General features: G+C 39.2%; 1 pseudogene; it reads left to right on the top strand.

Annotated features, from left to right (window-relative positions):
• Positions 1-2,513: 2,513 nt before the first annotated feature.
• The window catches only part of LOC137497688 (uncharacterized), a 40,065-nt pseudogene continuing 23,946 nt past the window's right edge, over positions 2,514-18,632 (top strand).

The following is an 18,632-nucleotide window of genomic DNA, read 5'->3' as shown; positions in this document are numbered from 1 at the left end:
GCCATGTATAGTTAAACAAGTTTAGTGCCAAACCAGGAGAGTTCTATTCCCTTTAAAGTTGAAAACTTCATTGATTATTGCTCTAGAGGGAGTGTCTGATTTGGACAGTCTTTGAGAAACTATCACATTCTTAGAAATTATCAGAAAGTGGCATGACTTGCCGGATGTCTGCGAGCGAATTAGCCGTGCAGTTAGGGTCACAAAGCTGAGAACTTGTATTCGGGATATGGTGGCTTAGAATACCACCCGCGGCAGCCCTGAAGATGTTTTTTCCTGGTTTCGCATTTTCACACCATTTCCAATCCTTGTGTCGCCGTAAACCTTCCATGTGTTAGTGTGAAGTTAAAGCACTAAAAATTCCTAACATGTCCAAAAATAGACGAACGAATTTTCAAGAATAAGGTGATGAATGACTTAATTGCTTAAGGAATTACTTTTCACCATACACAGAAGAGATTCAGAAATTTAAAAGAACAGGATCAGCCAAGAAACTAGTTTGACATCAAGAATCATATAGCACACTTCAAACTCAACACTACCGGTATATGTTATTGAAAGGTGCGATTATTATTAAAATTTTTGCTAGTGTATTATTTCCTATGATTGACATGAGTGTAATAGATACTAAATAGTTAATTTAAAAATCCTACACGGTTGATATTATTAGGTAATATAGTAACTTATAAACAAAAAGTGAGCATGTAATATATGCAATGACATTGAAAGCCTTCGAACTAAATATTTAAAAAGTAAAAACAAGAAGAGAAACATATGAAATACAGTAAATTAATAACCTTCAGCGAATTACATTCCCATCTTTCCGTCTGGAAATAGTGGTGGGGACGGAGCGAGTAGAACTGTCTACACTCGCAACACCACTGTGCTGTTGTTCAGACTCCAGACTGAGACGTCCGTTCTATTTGTTTCCTTATACTATATATATATATCTTTGTTTAAAGTTGTTGCGCTATATTTTCTACCGATGTATGTAATAAGAAAGGAGCAATAATGTCATGACAGTCCTCCCAAGCATGGCAGTATTCGGCAGTATTTTACTAGCAGTCCAGGTAGAAAATCCGCTACTTGTAAAATTTGCAATCAAATCTATTGTACAGGTGGAGGAACGTCAAATTTATGGAATCACATAAAACGGGCGCATCGTAAAGACATGGTACAAATACAGTTGCACATCGTGGAAGTAATTCCATTCCTACGTTTGGATGAGACAGTGCAGGAAAGAAAAATAAGTTGCATAGGAGTTTGGCTACTTTTGTATGCGAAGACATGCAGTCACTGAGAGTTGTAAGAGAATAGATTAGCTTAGATCCTTTCCAACTGAAAAAAAAAAAAAAAGCTAGGCCACCATAGCTCAACTTGTAGAGCTACCGGTACCAACGCGACCTCGGGAGGTTGTGGGTTCGTGATCCCACCGGTGTTCGGTTGGCAATTTTTTTTTTTTTTGTACTTAATTTCTCTTTGGCACGTACTAAATGTACGTAACACGACCTAATAGGTTGAAAGTCGATTTCGATTACAATGCGGTCGTGAAATTTCAATATTCATTGACCCTTAAGTGAACTTGCTCTTGCTTACCTTAGCGTACCTGCTACATCTGTGCCCGCATAGGAGGTGTTTTCATGTGCTGGACAAATTCTTTCAGACCGAAGGTCGTCGCTTTGTGCAAAACGAGCTGAAACTCTGATAGGGTAAACCATACAGTGATGGGCATTAACATAGTAATGGGCACTGGAATTACAAGGAGTGTAAAAATAAGCCTTCTGGCAGCGGTATGCATCCATTATTTGTACCTCTGTGTCAAAAGTACTCTTAGGTATATTCCTATGCAATCTCCATGGTCTGTGGCCACGCAATGAGCACAAGCATAGTTTGTTTGTTAGTGTTGTGGAATCCATGTTGGTTTGGTATTGAATCCTTATCAAATTGTTAAGAAGAGTGTATCCAGTTATTAAGGAGGTAAGAAAATATGCTACTATATATTCCGAATCTGCTGTTTAAATATGTTAGCCTGAGTTATAATTATGTTTTGATATACTTATTGAACTTCTACCAACTAACAATAACCTACAAATGGCTGTGCCCATAACTGTGACTGTTTGCAACTGAGAAAACAGTGATGGGCATTGGGTGCCCACCACTGTAATTTATGAACCTTTGAGCATTATACATTTTTATTTCATCGATGTTTTCACTATGCCCTCAGTGTATACATTTTAACAATAGAACACATGTAAAATGGTATTTGACACTGATGGGCACAGTGCCCATCACTGTGATTCTCCCTTATTTTTATATTTCGTTAAGTTTATCAAGAGAAATATCCTAACAGATAATTTAAGCAGATATTATTCCACTAAATACGTACTTTAAGGGCGTAAGCATCATAAATAAGGCTAAGTGAATGCAAAAGACGTAATATATTTTTATTCATAAAAGTTTTCATACAGTTGTTTACTTCGATTCCATAGGTTTGTTTGTTTTATTCCAGCTCCAAAATGCCAAATAAAGGAAAGGAGCCCTATAGAAAAGAAAGTCTGGCTGCAGTTGCTGCGGTACGCGATGGAGAGAAGATAAAAACTGCAGCAAGAAACTTCTGTGTTCCTAGGTCTACACTTCAGCGTTACCTTAAAGGACAACCTAAGTCTACATTTGGTCCCAATCCGATCCTTAGCGACAATGAAGAAGAAAGTTTGGTTAACTGGCTAATAGACTTGAGTAAGAAAGGTTTCCCTAGGCGAAGAGAAGATGTTCAACTCAGTGTGCAGGAATTCCTGAAATCAAACGAAAGGAAAACTCCTTTCAAGGATAACCTACCAGGAATTGGGTGGTACAAAGCTTTCCTTAGGAGACATCCGGTCCTATCAGAAAGGACATCTGAGACTGTAACGAAGGCTAGTGCTAATATAAGTGAAGCAGATATTAGAAGATGGTTTAAAGAGATTGAAACATATCTGAAATCAGAAAATTTGTTTGATATACTCCAAGACCCATCAAGAGTGTTTAATGGAGATGAAACAAACTTTCAACTGTGCCCAAAGAATCAAAAAGTCATTGCTCCAAGAGGTTCAAAAAATGTTTATGAAGTTTCAATGGGAAATGAAAAGGAAACCTTGACAGTTATGTTCACATTTGGAGCCGATGGTTCAGTCTGCCCTCCAATGATAGTATTGTACCCTTTAGGTCCATATTGAGGGATACCTACCTTCCTTACCTATCAGCAAAGTTCATGAGATCTGTCTCTTGGGTCGTTTCGGGTTCTTCGTCACTTGCTGAGGTAAAGGTAGGGTTCATTAATTCTAATCTATCTACTGGAATGAAAGGTCTATTTAAAAGATTCCTATTTATTCAGGAAATTTCTGAAGTAATTTACTAGGTCAACGATGTCATAGTCAATTGTGTCCACTGGACACCACAATCATTTTTACATAAATGTCAGAACACTGGTGTGAGACTTTAACGTAATTGCCTGATGGGCATTCTTACTAGAAACCATTGTCTCAATTATTAATCATTTAAGAAAGGAAAGTCTGGAAATCCTTAAATTCGGCTTCCATGTGAGACCACATGTACCATCATAGTGATTCGTTATGGTCCAGCCCTCGTAACACGAACTCTGGACTCTGAGTATAATTAAGGCCGTCCAATCGGTGTGTGCCACACAGTGGTTCTACGGCATGGACCCTTAATTGAATCGATGTGACCTGCGTCTATGTCATGGACCGACATCTAATCTTTTAAGTTACTTTAAAGTCATTGTGGATGATGACCGCAAGGAAATGATGCTACAATGGCATATGGCGCTAATCTAAGTCACTGAGGTTGATGACCCCCTGACCATCCAAGTTTCTAAGCTGAAGGCTAAACACAATTAAGTTACATCGGTTGATGACCAAAGTTCCACTTTACTATCCCCAGCACATTCACTGCTCAATCAATCAAAGTTCAATAATTACAACAACAGCAATGCTCACAAACTTTGCGGCAGAAAAATCCATTTCCTTCGGATATGTCCCTTTTATCTTTACTTTATTTTTTTAATATTCCCCAGACAACAAATTAAAATTTCCAGAATGCATCTCCAACTTATTCGCTTGATTAAAGTTATTTCAAAATGCGGCTTCGCTGAATTTAATAATTTAATAAATTTAAATGATTTATCGAAATGTTAAAGAACAGTAAATTTTATCTCCGCGGACTCTGGTTTCTTCACAACGTTCTACGCAGCTGTGATGTGAATTCAATATTGCGATGTTTATCTGGCTGGAAAAGAATTTGTTACATCATTCATGTCCAGCTATATATCTCGTCTCGTGATATCACACTTTAAAATTCTAATCTAGTCCTAACCGTTATTAACACTTGGATATCCTAATAATCTACGTACAAACCAAACAACTCGCCATATAATTACGATGTCATATCCCGTCATTACCATTATGAATTTTGCACACCCCTCACAGACAAACCGACCGTCACGACCATCGCTCTATATTTTGGACAACCCTAAATTTGGTTACTCTGTTCCTTATACTCAAAGTTCATGGTTTCAAATGTTCATTACGTCCTCAATTACAGTATTTCACAATACTTAGATCATTACCGGCTATGAATTTTCAACTAAATCCAGCATTTTAACGTATCCCTGGCCGAGAATTACAGTACAATCTCAAGTCCACTCCTTTCCCGCTATCATAGCTGAGCTCTCTCATCCCCCCAAGCTCACTTGGCAGTTACATAAACCACCCGGTTCGTTCTACCTGACTGACTTCTCAAAATGCTCCCTTTAAACTCTGCCGACATGATTAAACAAATACGATATTCTAACCAACAAAATGCACAGATATGCTTCAAGATGCCCACACTAATTATACGCGTCGCCAATTATAACGCTATGGATTTCTACGAATTTCTTTCCATTCTCAACATTATGAAATATTCCTCGAGCTATCATGTCCCGGCTTCAAATGACAGGACTCCAACCTGATTCGCACATCTCATCTCAACTCATATAAAACATTCCTCGGGCTTCCGGGTCCCGGCTTCAATGACAGGTCCAACCTGATTCACAAAACTAACCTCTGTTTCCCAGCTCCACAATTATCATCGACCAAGAACTGGAATAAAATCCCCACTAGAAATCCCAACGTCTAATATCGCACAATGCATTACTCATGAATAACTTCGCATAAATGATATCGTATTTAATAACTTGATTTTTACGAGAAATGACTGAAACATTCTACTAGATCCTTTTTATTGTCAGTCAGACACAGTTTAAAATGGGCATTAAAAAAGAACGTTTCTCTCCGTGACCAAATTCATCACCCTTGGCTCTCACCCGACAGCGCGCTTCCACTCGATTGAAAATGAGTGACCATGGATTATTATTATTAACGTCAAATTGCAGACAGAAGAATATTACATCGAATGAACATCTTACTTCGACATCACAAAATACAGGCAGTACACTCACACGGATGACGATCTACATTGGACGTGATATCACTTCAGAACCCTATTCAATAACTTTTAGAACATTATACGACACTCGCAAGACTTCAAAATTTTATCCAAGTGGGAAATAAAACAAATGACTCTTTTAGTCGTATTCTCACATTTACAAAACTTAGTAGGGCGACCACTGCGTCTTATATCCCCATGCAAATACACTTTTAGAAATCACGAGACGAGATATAAGAGGTAGTAAGATGGAAAGCCACCTACCTCATGTCGTCACGCCAGTATTCGTCTTAGGGCTCACCTGTGACCCTGGCATTTTATTTAGCCATCTTTACATTCATGGCTGTACATCTCATTATGTTTCTTCAGGTTTCCTGGAATAAAGCATAAAAAAAAAAGAAATACCCTTCACTTGTTTGCGGAGCGCACACGATGGATTATAATTATTCCCGCACACGAATTACTTAATCACATTAGAATATTTCAGTACTTTGACCGTCCTATCTGGTACAGTTATTTCACTCAAGAAAACTATCTCCTCATGGAGTCAAGACTTAGCCGCAATGGCTAAAATCTGCAGTTGAACTCAGTCTACTTTCATTGGTTTGATTTCGCAGAGCAACTCAACAATTTTTCGTCCGCTTTGTATCACAAATGCCGGAGAAGGAAGCTTCGTCATGGCGTCCCTTCATATTTATAGCAGTTACCCCCTCTCTTCAGATCTCTCCCTTTGCCGCCAAGAAAATTTCTCTAAAATTTCTGACTTACCTAAACTGTAATTTCAAGAGTTTTGAAAGTGACTACATGCTTGCTACATTTCTGACGGTAGTGTTCATGGACATTTAAAAATTTTACGGGTTCGATTTGTGAGATGATTGACCTCCTTTGATAGGCACTATATTTTTTGACTTGTCACGCCATGTACACGCGCTTTGAAATAGTTCGTAAAAATGACTTGAGATTCTTCCGCCGTCGACACGTGTGGTTGACGTCACGTACCCCAGAGCGTGGGACCGAAGGTAATCACCCCCTCGTCACGTGTCAAATCCATGCTATCAAGAATCCAACTTTTAGTTTAATTGTTACATTATGCATAATGTTCTTAGGGCACAAAGGTCATGGGTTCAGTATACAACTATAAAAGACTGCCTAATGAGATTGTACAGTCTGTTCCAGATTCATGGGCATAGGCTGCAGTGACTCGGGCTGGATGAGAGCCGAAGTATTCTTCGAATTTGTGGCAAATGTTCTTCATCCCCATTTAGTGAAAACACAAGTAAAATTTCCAGTGATACTGTTTGTGGATGGTCACAAGAGCCACCTTACATTTCAGCTTAGCGAGCTCTGTACTGAACTTCAGATAATTCTTATAGCATTATATCCGAACGCCACAAGAATTCTCCAACCAGCGGACGTTGCTGTATTTCAGCCAGTCAAGAGTGAGTGGAAAAAGGGAGTGCTAAATTGGCGTCGAGAACACCCTTCTGAAGCTCTCACGAGAAAGGACTTTGCTCCAGTGCTGGAAAAGATTGTGAATGAGAGAATAAAGCCAGAAACCTTGAAAAGTGGTTTCAGAGCCTGTGGTCTTGTTCCATGGAACCCAGACAACATAGACTTCACTAAATGTATTGGAAGAAAGTACAGTGTTGCCACTTCAACCGATATTAACAAAAATGTGAATAATTCGGATGAGAAGAACAAATTACTGACATTTCAAAAATTCTGCAGTATTGTTGGAGAGGAGAGAATTGAGCAGTTCAAGAATATTGAGAAGGTAACTGAAGAAGAACACAGTGAAGAATTTTTTGTATTGTACAGACTGTATGAGGAATTTTTTGAGAGAAATGATCAAAATTCGGAGTTTGATGGACAGGATGTAGAACAGCAAACCAGAGAAACAAATTTGGAACAAACTGCTCTGGAGAATGTATATGTAGAACAAGAACAACCGACCCTCAGTACAGCTCCTCTACACATGAATGAATCGCCTCAGCCACGAACACCATCGTCAAGCAGTGTGTTGAAGCGTTCGGATGTTAAATCACTGGAAGACTGTCTTGTATGGCCTGAAACGCCCAAAAGGAAAAATCTACGGAATGTGCAACGCATGCCTTACGTGATAACGTCAAAGCAATGGAAAGACATCCATAAAGAAAAGGCAGACACGAAAGCAAATGAGGAGAGGAAGAAGGAAGACAGAAAGAGAAAAAGAGAGGAGAAAAAGTTCCAAATAAACAAGAATGAATGGGGTAACAAGAAAAGGAAGGATATTTTGCCTGTCATACGAGAGAGCAATGACCCCAAAATGACTGCAGCTACATCTGTAAAAAAAGTCTTGCTATTTGAGAATCGCAATGAACAATCTGGTGAGAGGAATCATGGTGACGAACACTTGAAGCAGAACACGGAAAGTCTGGCTGAGAGGAAAGGAGTAGCTGATTGTGAACAAGGCAGTACTTCTACGAACATCCTGAGTACAGGCGAAATGAAGATGGGAAGATGTTTCTTTGGGGCGTCAACAAGTAACTTCTTGCTGGAGAGCAAAACTAACAATTCCCTTCGAAAATCCGCCGAAATATTTTCTTCTGGACTTTGTTTCCAGTGTGGCGGTAGCCTTAATACTAAGATACAAGGAGTTTCCTGTCAAATATGTCAGAAGATTTGCCTGTTGCCATTTCTTGATGGATGCAGTATTTTTGTATCCGTCTCTTGGCACAGGCCAGAGCAAAGTGTAGCTTCCACCGAAGTCCCAGTCTCATCCATGGCTGTGACAATATGGAAGCTGCTGGGGTATGGGTGGTGCTGAGTAATGACATTTGGGGCACAACTAGTGTCTGAGTGTTACGAAAGGTGTTGCTCATAGGATCAGTCATGCTGCAGTGGCACCTTCTGGTCCAGTGAGGAAAGCAATGGCAAACTACCTCACTCCTCATCTTGCCTAGTATGCCTCATTTGGGCTCTGCCATTGGTTTTTGCAGTTTCCCTATAACTGCATAGCCTTTGGTGGTGCTATTTGAGGATCCAACCAGCCTCTGGGCTGATGACCTAACAGACATGTCAGAAGATATTCCACAAGAAATGCCTTCCCGTGGGAAACGATTTGCATCCAGCAGAAAATGAATCAGAGAATGAGAATACTTTCTTCTGCATAAATTGTTTGGATATAGTAGATTACAGTGGAAGTGATTAAACTAAGGAGATAATAGGTTTTGTGACTCCTTAGAAGGTATTTTCCTCTGTGCCCATCACTGTGTTTCAAAGTGCCCAAGTTAGTCTTCAAAGTGCCCATCACTGTCATTTTATGAATTTCTGAAATTAATATTTTATAGAAGGTCAGCAATTAATACTAAATATCTAACATATCATTCTTATAAAACTAGGAACACTTCACTATTCTCTTGCAATGAATGAAATATGTATCTCCATAATTATTCGGTGTATGTGAAATAAAACTATTTGAGCCCTCTTAAAGTGCCCATCACTGTATGGTTTACCCTATTTCTGAATGGAAATTCCTCCTATATAACAGCTGTTCCATGCAATACAGAACACTAACGGTACTTCCTATACTGTCTGTGTCTTGAGTTTAATTCTTGTCACTAGATGAAGAATTGAGTTCATTTGTATAGTTAGGCTATTTCCATTATGATACTGATGTTCTCTTAACAGATTTTTTTTTTTTTTTCATTTCATGAGTTTAGGCACATTTCAAAGCACTAGATTTCGTTTCGTCACTTATCACATTATGGAATATGGTACCGGTACGTTTATCCTTATGCATTAATATCTATTGTATTTATTTATTCATTTGTATGTTTATTTCTTTATTTATGTCTACTTGATATGCCTCATATTAAGCTCATGTTACGTTACCTGTTAAATTTATATTACACTAGGAAATGTACCTACCCGTGCTTCGCGTATTCTACATGTTCTCGTATCTCCCATATTTTTGTGAGTAAGATTGAATTAAAAACTTTGAACAGGCGAAATTCGGGTACGGTACATTTATAACATACGGTATTACATTATTTTTCGTATACTTATGAGGAAGATAGAATCATGAAATTTGGCTCGCATATGGCCTTCGGTCGTATCAATATATGTGGCAAATTTGATAATTCTATTTTTTCTATAAGTGTATCAAACTATGAAATATACGTGTGTGAAAAAACTTACGTACAATGGAGAAATACAGCCAAATCTAACACGTAAGGGAGAGAGAGATACGACAAAATGGCATAGGACCAAAGTTGTAGAGCACTCCAAATTGAACGGAGAATGTGCCATCCGTTTAGTGATACGACCGTTTAACCACCAAATACCTCAAAAGGAAGGTCTGCACCGTCTTTAAAATTGCCTCCATGTTTCGATATTTTTGTGGATAAAAAATAAACATTTTAAACATCTCGTAATTTTTCCCTCGGTTACGGGCTAAAAGCTATAATTTAGCCAAATTTCAATTTTCTAGCTCGTCGCCATCTTGATATGGGGGGATCAAAAATGAGGACTTTCAGGAAACTTTTAAACCCATGAAACCTATAGGTTATCGTTTAGGATAAATATGTCCGAATGCGTTCTTATGATAAGCCCTAAATTTGAGACTCCCAGCGAGGCCCCTCAGAGTATTTTGAAAATTTTCTATTTTTCTGGAGATCCTGAAATCATCAGCCTCTCTGGTACCAAATTTTAAGTTTCTAGGATGCCTGGAAGTGCCTCATTAATTCACATCAATTTTAATATTATACCTTAACATATATACAGTACAGTGTACTACGTATATTGATCGTTCCAAACTGACTTCCATTTATTAATATAGGTTATATTTGACCCCCTTCCCTACGGGTTCTAGGGTCGTCTTGCCCGCACAGTATATTTTCCACATAGTAGGTAATATTTGTACGCCTCCCACCCCAGAACGGGCCGAACTTGTACTTTAAAAATATCCTGAGTGACACTATTCATCTCAGCAAGCCCAAAAAGTATGGATTCGACACTATTTTCGATTATTTTCATATATCACTAACACCACGCCCCCCACCCCAAAGGGGGCTGAAATTGGACTTAACAAATTCCGGAATGTCACTATTCACCTCAGCGATCGCGAAATCTATAGATTCGTCACTGTTTTGGATTATTTTAATATATCACTCCCCCTCGGACCCCCCACTCCATAGGGGGTTTAAGTTGGGCTTTAAAAATTTCTGGAGTGTTACTATTCATCTCAGCGAATCCAAAATCAATGGATTCGACGTTATTATCGATTATTTTTATATATCACTCCCCCTCGCCCCCTTCACGAAGGGGGCTGACTTGGACTTTTAAAAAATCCGGCGTGTCACTATTCATGTCAGCGAACCCGAAAATTATGTATTCAACACTATTTTCTATTCATTTTATATATAACCCCCCTGACCCCCACCCCTAGGAGTGCTAGGGATGGCTTACCGCCACAGTGCTCGTTTCCAGATAGTAAGTTATGAGTACCAAATTTCTTTGATTTTGCTCGAGTGGTTTAGGAGGAGATGTGTCATTTACTTACATACATACAAACATAAAAACATTCATTTATATATATATATAGACTAGCAAATGTACCCGTGCTTCGCTACGGTATTCTATACCGTACTGTATACGGATATCTAAGTAAATTACTGTACATGCAGTGAATAAGATCTTTTTTGATTCCATGTCTCACAGCGTTATCCGAGAAACAGCATAGGAAGGTCCACATACGTTGCTTCTAATGTAAAGAGCCAGTTGCCGAGTTGTGACGATAACGGCAGGTCCACTAACCTACTGCCATTCGCAATCGATTTGGGAATATTCATTATAGCCCCATTGCCTGCTGCGCGGTCACAATATATTTGGGGATTTTTCGTTGCAATGACAGACCCCATTTTCTACTTCCAGACAAATAACAATCGAGGAATTTTTATTATTATGACAGGCACCTTCCCTACAGCCAGTCAAAATTGAGTTGTGCTGTTATCAATATAATGACAGGCCCCTTTTCCTAATGCCAGTCAGCTTACTGCCAGTCACACCGAGTTGGTTATTTATTTATTTCGTATGGCGTTTAGAGGGTACAGAGAAACTATATATATGCACACTTAAAACTATATACACTTAAAGTAGATAAAAACAACAATCGGACAAACGATCAATCGATGGTAATTAACTTATAATTTAATGTCCAGAGAATTTAACCAATTCACTGCCTCTTCACTTGCCGCATGAAGTTCGTGGTATCCTCCCTGGAAGCTCCGAAGTGGACACATCATTACAACATGGTGGACTGTCTGAGCCACGTCACCACAATCGCAATGAGGGCTGGAAATTTTTCCCCATTTGTGGAGCCAGAAGTTGCATCTTCCTAGACCGGTCCGCACCCTGTTCAACGAAGACCAGATACTTCTTGGCAAGTTGAACCCAGCAAGTTTCCTACAAGGCTCAGATATCAATCCTAGCTGGTCAGGGTTTGAAGCAGCCCACTTTTCCCTCCAGGCATTATTCATGTTGTACCGTGATTCAACCAGTCTCTTTCCTAGTTGCCATGATGGATGTCGAGATGTTAATCTTCCATGTTTCTGAGGGTTGCAGTCCTGATGAATTGGCAAGAGTGTATTTGCAGAACACTTTAACCATACCTTCTTCAGAGCAGTTAGCCTTCGAAGGTGAGGAGGATGGATGTTAGTTAATACTGGCAGCCATTTAAGTGGTGTGGATTTGAGTGTGCCAGACATTGTCCTCATGGTATCATTCAGCTGGACATCAACTTTTCCTGTGTGTGTGCTGTTGATCCATACAGGGCTACAATATTCTGCAACGGGGTATACTAGGGCAAGAGCTGTTGTTCGGAGGATATTAGCATTTGCTCCCCAACTAGTGCCACTGAGTTTGTGAAGGATGTTGTTACGTGTTTTAACCTTTGATGCTGTTCTGCAGAGGTGTTCTTTACACGTCAAAGAGCGATCCAGCACAATACCCAAGTATTTTGGATGAGCACAGTATTTTAGCTGTTGGCCTCTGAATTGAACTTGTGGAATGTAATGGACTCTCCTGTTGTCTAGATGGAAGGTACTAATCTATGTTTTGTTTACATTAGGTTTCAATCGCCAGGTGTTGAAGTATCTATTCATTTTTAGGAGATCTTGTGTGAGAATGGCTTCAGCGGTCTCAAAGTTTGTGGACTGTGCTATTAGGGCTATGTCGTCAGCATATATAAACTTTCGGCACGTAGTAGATGGAAGATCTGCCGTGTAGAGATTGAAGAGAAGTGGAGCAAGAACAGAACCCTGCGGCTATGCCTGAAGGTAAGCATATTTTAGATGGGCAAATTTGTTTATAATGGCGAGCACCCCAGCCTAATACCAAACACAATCGGTTATGGGAGCTTTAAAAAAATTGTATGTTCCCTAGCCTTTTGCCAGTCAAATCGAGAAGGAAAATATTCATTATAATGGTGCACAGGAGTTGGAGGTAGACCCCTTTCATACTGCCAGTTTAAGTCGATGTGGGGAGTACTGATTACAGTAGCAGGTGCCCTCCTACTGAGAGTCATTATCGATTTGTAAAGTATTAATTACAAAGGCATGCAAACTCCTTCTGGATTGCTACAAATCGATTTCAATGAATAAATAGAGATCGACATACGAAAGTAAGTGCATTTTTACCTTCATTTGAAGATTAACTGCTCTAAAAGGTACACCATATCGACAAAAGGAATGCAGGCCTACGATAAGACGCCATATGTAAGGGTCTAAATAGCTGGTCATATGATATGTTGTCGTATATCATCTATTCATGGATAAGATTGAGAATGTTGAATACGGTGAAATTTTGGTAAAGTTTTCTCACATTGAATTACTCTTCGGACACATATATGACAACTACAAACATAGAATTTGGTACATATATAGCTACTGCGTGGGTCAAGGTTCACGTAGAAGTTCATGATCCTATCTTTCGGATAAGTGAATCAAACTATGGCCTACCAGTTATACGTGTAAAAATGCAAAAAATACGTACAATCCAGAAATACAGTCAAATTTAACGTATAAGGGATAGAGATTCGACAAAAAGTCATAAGACCAAAGTTGTAGATCATTCCAAATTGAACCGAGAATGTGCCATCCGTTTTGTGATACGACTTATAGTTTAGCCACCAAATACCTCAAAAGGAAGGTCTGCGCCGTCTTCAAACTTGCCTCCATATTTCGATATTTTGTGGGGGTAAAAATTAAACATTTTTAACATCTCGTAATTTTTACGTCGATTACAGGCTAAAAGCTATAATTTTGCTCAATTTCAATTTTCTACCTCGTCTGGCAGATTTTGCCGCTATCTTGATATGGGCGAGGGAATTAAAAATTAGGACTTTCAGAAGACTTTTAATCCCATGAAACCTATAGGTTGTCGTTTAGGATAAATATATCCGACTGCGTTCGTATGCTGAGCCCCAAATTTGAGACTCCCAGCGAGGCCCCTCATAGTATTTTGAAAAATTTCTATTTTTCTTGGGTTCCTGAAGTCACCAGCGTCTCTGGTACCAAGTTTTAAGTTTCTAGGATGCCTAGAAGTGCCTCATTAATTTACGTCTATTTTAATTTTTATACCTTAACATATAAATACAGTACAGTACACTACGTATATAGATAGTTACAAACCGACTTCCATTTTTTAATATGGGTTATATTTAACCCCGTTCCCTATGGGTTCTAGGGGCGTCCTGCCCCCACAGTATATTTTCCAGATAGTAGGTAATATCTGTACGCCTCCCACCCCAAAGCGGGCCGACTTGTACTTTAAAAATATCCTGAGTGACACTATTCATCTCAGCAACCCCGAAAAGTATGGATTCGACACTATTTTCGATTATTTTCATATATCACTAACAAATCGCCGCCCCACACACGAAGGGGGGGCTGAAATTTGGACTTTAAATATTTTCGGAGTGTTACTATTCATCTCAGCGACCCCGAAATAAATGGATTCGACGCTATTATCGATTTTTTTATAAATCACTGCCCCCTCACCCCCTTCACGAAGGGAGCTGACTTGGACTTTTAAACAATCCGGCGTGTCACAATTCATGTCAGCGAACCCGAAAACTATGTATTCGACACCACTTTCTATGAATTTTATATATACCCCCCCTGACCCCCCACCCCTAAGGGTACTAGGGATGGCTTACCCACAGAGTGCTCGTCTCCAGATGGTAAGTTATGAGTGTACCAAATTTCTTTGTTTTTTCTCCAATGGTTTAGGAGGAGATGTGTCATTTACATACATACAAACATTCATTTTTATATACTAGCAAATGTACCGGTACCCGTGCTTCGCTACGGTATTCTACGTTGTATACGGATATCGAAGTAAATTACTGTACATGAAGAGAATAAGAATTTTTAAATTGCATGTCTCTTGGCGTTAATCCGAGAAAAAGCATAGGGAGGTCCGCAGACGTTGTTTCCAATGTAAAGTGTGAGTTGCGGAGTTGTGATGATAACGACAGGTCCACATGTCTACCGCAATTCACTATGCGTAACGTCAGTCACATTTTGATGGGTAAATTTGTTTATAATCGGGGGCACCCTTGCAAGGGGGCACATATACCTAATGATAAAGAGAATCAGGTAAAAGAGTTTTGAAAACATGCATGCTCCCTTGCCTTTTGCTGGTCAAATCGAGAAGGGAATTATTCATTACAATAGTACACAGGCGCTGGAGGAGGACCCCGTTCCTACTACCGGTTAAAGTTGATGTGGGGAGTACTGATTACAACAGCAGACGCCCTCCTGCTGACAGTCACTACAGATTTGTAAAGTATTAATTACAATGTCAGACACACCCCTTCTAGATCGCTACAAATCGACTTAAATGAATAAATGTAGATCGACATACGGAAGTATATGCATGTTCACCTTCATTTACAGAATAAATGCTGCTAAACGCTGCATCATATCGAAAAACGGATTGTACGAAAGACGCCTCTGACCTCATTTAGCGATCTAAATGGCTGGCCCTATGATACTTCCTCTATCTCATCTATTTAAAGGTAAAATTGTTTCAGAAACGTTGAATAGGGTGAAATTTGTGTAAGGTCTTCACACAGTGAATTACTTTTCAGATACTTATGCTACACCTACAAACATAGAATTTGGCTCACATATGGCTACTGGGTGGGCCAATATTCGTGTAGAATTTGATGATCTTATCTTTCCTATAAGTGAATCAAACCATCAATTATACGTGTACAAAATGCAAAATTTACGTAAATACAGAAATAGAGCCAAATTTAACGTATAAGGGAAGGAGATACGACAAAAAGTCATAGGATCAAAGTTGTAGATGACTCCAAATTGAGCGGAGATTGTGCCATTCTTTTAGCCACCAAATACATCGAAAGGAAGGTCACATCATCATTAACATTGCCTCCATACTTCGATATTTACAATACAATACAATACAATAGATTTATTTTGTCTGGCAAGATTAAGGCCATTAGGCCCTCTCTTCCATCTAACCAGAAAAGACAGTTTTTACATGTGCAAAATTGAAATAAGTACACTTACAATTGAAACATCTTGCAACTACTAAACAATACAATATTATGATTAAAAAAGGAAAAAAATAGGAGAATGATGAAGATGATGATGATGATGATGATTATTATTATTATTATTTACACAATTATGACATGATTAGCTAATTTCTATTAAGCTTGGTAATAACAGTGGGATTATATAAAGTCTCTAGTTTGAGGGAGGCTAAATCTACAATATCTCCATAGCATTACTTAGTAGGTAGCGGTGACAAAGTTGCCTAAAACTAGCAGGTGAAGCTCCTCTGACAGAGACGGGCAGTGCATTCCATTGTCGTGCCGAAGAAATAACAAATGAGTTTGTGTATCGTGTGGTGCGGTGAGGTGGAATAGATAAGAGTGTATCAGATTTTGACCGTGTTCCAAAACTGTGATTGGATGAGAGGTGGTGAAATTGACTGTACAAGTAGGGAGGTGAGCATGAGGAGAGTATTCGACGAAGAAGGCATAAAGCATGAAGATTACGGCGCTGTTTGAGTTTTAGCCAACCGAGTTCATCGTAGGCAGGTGTAACATGGTCAAAGTAACGTAGGTCACATATATAGCGAACACAGGCGTTTTGCGCGCGTTGTAGTTTGTCGTTAAGAGTAGTAGTCAGGTCGTTGTACACGGCGTCACAGTAGTCGAAGTGAGGCAATACCAGAGTGCAAATATAGCGTTCTTTTAATATTCGAGAAAATATGTTGCGGAATCTTCTAAGTGAGTTGAGTGTCGCAAATACTTTCCTGGAGATGCTGGTAACCTGCTGCTTCCAAGAAAGATGTTCGTCTATCATAACGCCGAGATCTTTGACAGATTCACTGAAATTAATGGGTGAATTTTGTAGGTAAAGTTTTGGTAAAGTGAATTTGCTTATAGTTTTTGAACAAAGCCGAGGATTTGAAATTATTATAGCTTGAGATTTTACGTTATTTAATCTAAGTCCATGCATGTCAGTCCAGTTACAGATTTCTTGTAAGTCTCTATTGAAATTTTTAATTTCGTCGGTTAGTCTTTCCGGTTCACAGTGCAAGTATAATTGTATATCGTCAGCGTACATGTGGTGTCTGCAGCTGTTTACCGACGACGTAATATAATTTATATAGACAGAAAATAGAAGCGGTCCTAGGACAGACCCCTGTGGAACACCAACCTCTACGGATCGCCAGGATGAATATTCATTGTTGTTGTTTCTTACACACTGCAGACGACCACGGAGGTATGAATTCATCCACTGAAGACTGTTTGTCGAGAACTGGAGTTTAAATAGTTTGGAAAGTAGTATGTTTATGTCAACAGAGTCGAAAGCTTTAGAGAAATCAAGAAGAGCTAGTATGGTAACTTGTCTTTTGTCCATCGCATTGCGAATGTCGTCTGTAACCTTAAGTAGTGCAGTAGTAGTGCTGTGGTTACGTCGAAAACCAGACTGGTGTTCGTCAAGAATATCGTGTATTTGCAAGTAGTTGGAGACTTGTTGGTGTACAATGAATTCTAGGGCTTTTGAAAGGACCGATAATATGTTCACAGGTCTATAGTCAGTTACGTCTTCAGGCGGTGATTTTTTAGCGAGCGGGACGAGAACGGCAGATTTCCATAAGGAGGGATACGTGCCAGTCATTAGTGAGTGGTTAAATATGTGAGTTATAGTAGGTAAAATTATGTCAATTATTGTCTTAATAAGTTCTATTTCTATGTTGTCTATCCCTTTGGACTTCGATTTTATTCTAAATATGGCTTGTTTAACTTGCGAGGGTGTCACATGTGAAAAGTAGAATTTTTCTTTGTCAGGTGCAGGGGAGTTGTAATTGCTGTATAGTGTTCTATGTTTCCTTTCTCTGTCAATGGTATGTCCGGGAGTGGTAAAATATGTATTGAGGGAGTCGAGGGATACGTCAATAGGATGGTCGTCTCTTTGTTTACCTATTCCCATGTGTCTTAGTTCTTTCCAAGCCATAGCAGGTCTAGTATTTTTATTTAGCAGGGTATGTGCATGTCTAATTCTAGCGTTGCGTACTGACTGCGATGTTTTATTTCGTAGCCGTTTAAATGCGTCAAAATTGTCTTGTGTCGGTTGTCGCTTAAACTTTCTATGTGCGGCATCTCGTCTTGCCATTAACTCCTTTAGCTCTAAGTTTAGCCACGGTGCTGGGGCTCGCGTTACCCGTACTGTTTTCGGCGGGGCGTGTCGATCATAGAGCGCTGTCAGATATTCGTTAAATATGTTTACTTTAACGTCAATGTCGTCAACTGTTAGTATATGATGCCATGGAACATCTAGTGCGTCTTCAGTGAACATAATGTAGTCAATTTTAGAGAGATCTCTTAATGTAATAGTCCTTGGTTTTGTCTTTCGGGTCTTTAAGGAGTAGGATATGTATATTAGGTCATGAGCTGAAATTCCTGGTACAGATGTCTGTCCGTGTTGTAGTACTTTGTCTGTATTCTTGACAATCATTAAGTCGATTGTCGTGTGTGACGTGGCGGTGTGGTGAGTAGGGAGTGTTTGCAAAATGCTCATATCGCAAGATGTAGTCATGTTTAAAAGCTGCCGACATTCGGCATTGTTGTT

The sequence above is a fragment of the Anabrus simplex genome, chromosome 1 (genome assembly GCF_040414725.1).
Source record: "Anabrus simplex isolate iqAnaSimp1 chromosome 1, ASM4041472v1, whole genome shotgun sequence".
Taxonomy (NCBI): domain Eukaryota; kingdom Metazoa; phylum Arthropoda; class Insecta; order Orthoptera; family Tettigoniidae; genus Anabrus; species Anabrus simplex.
The sequence above is the reverse complement of the archived record's forward strand: the minus strand, read 5'-3'. Positions and strand labels throughout refer to the sequence as shown.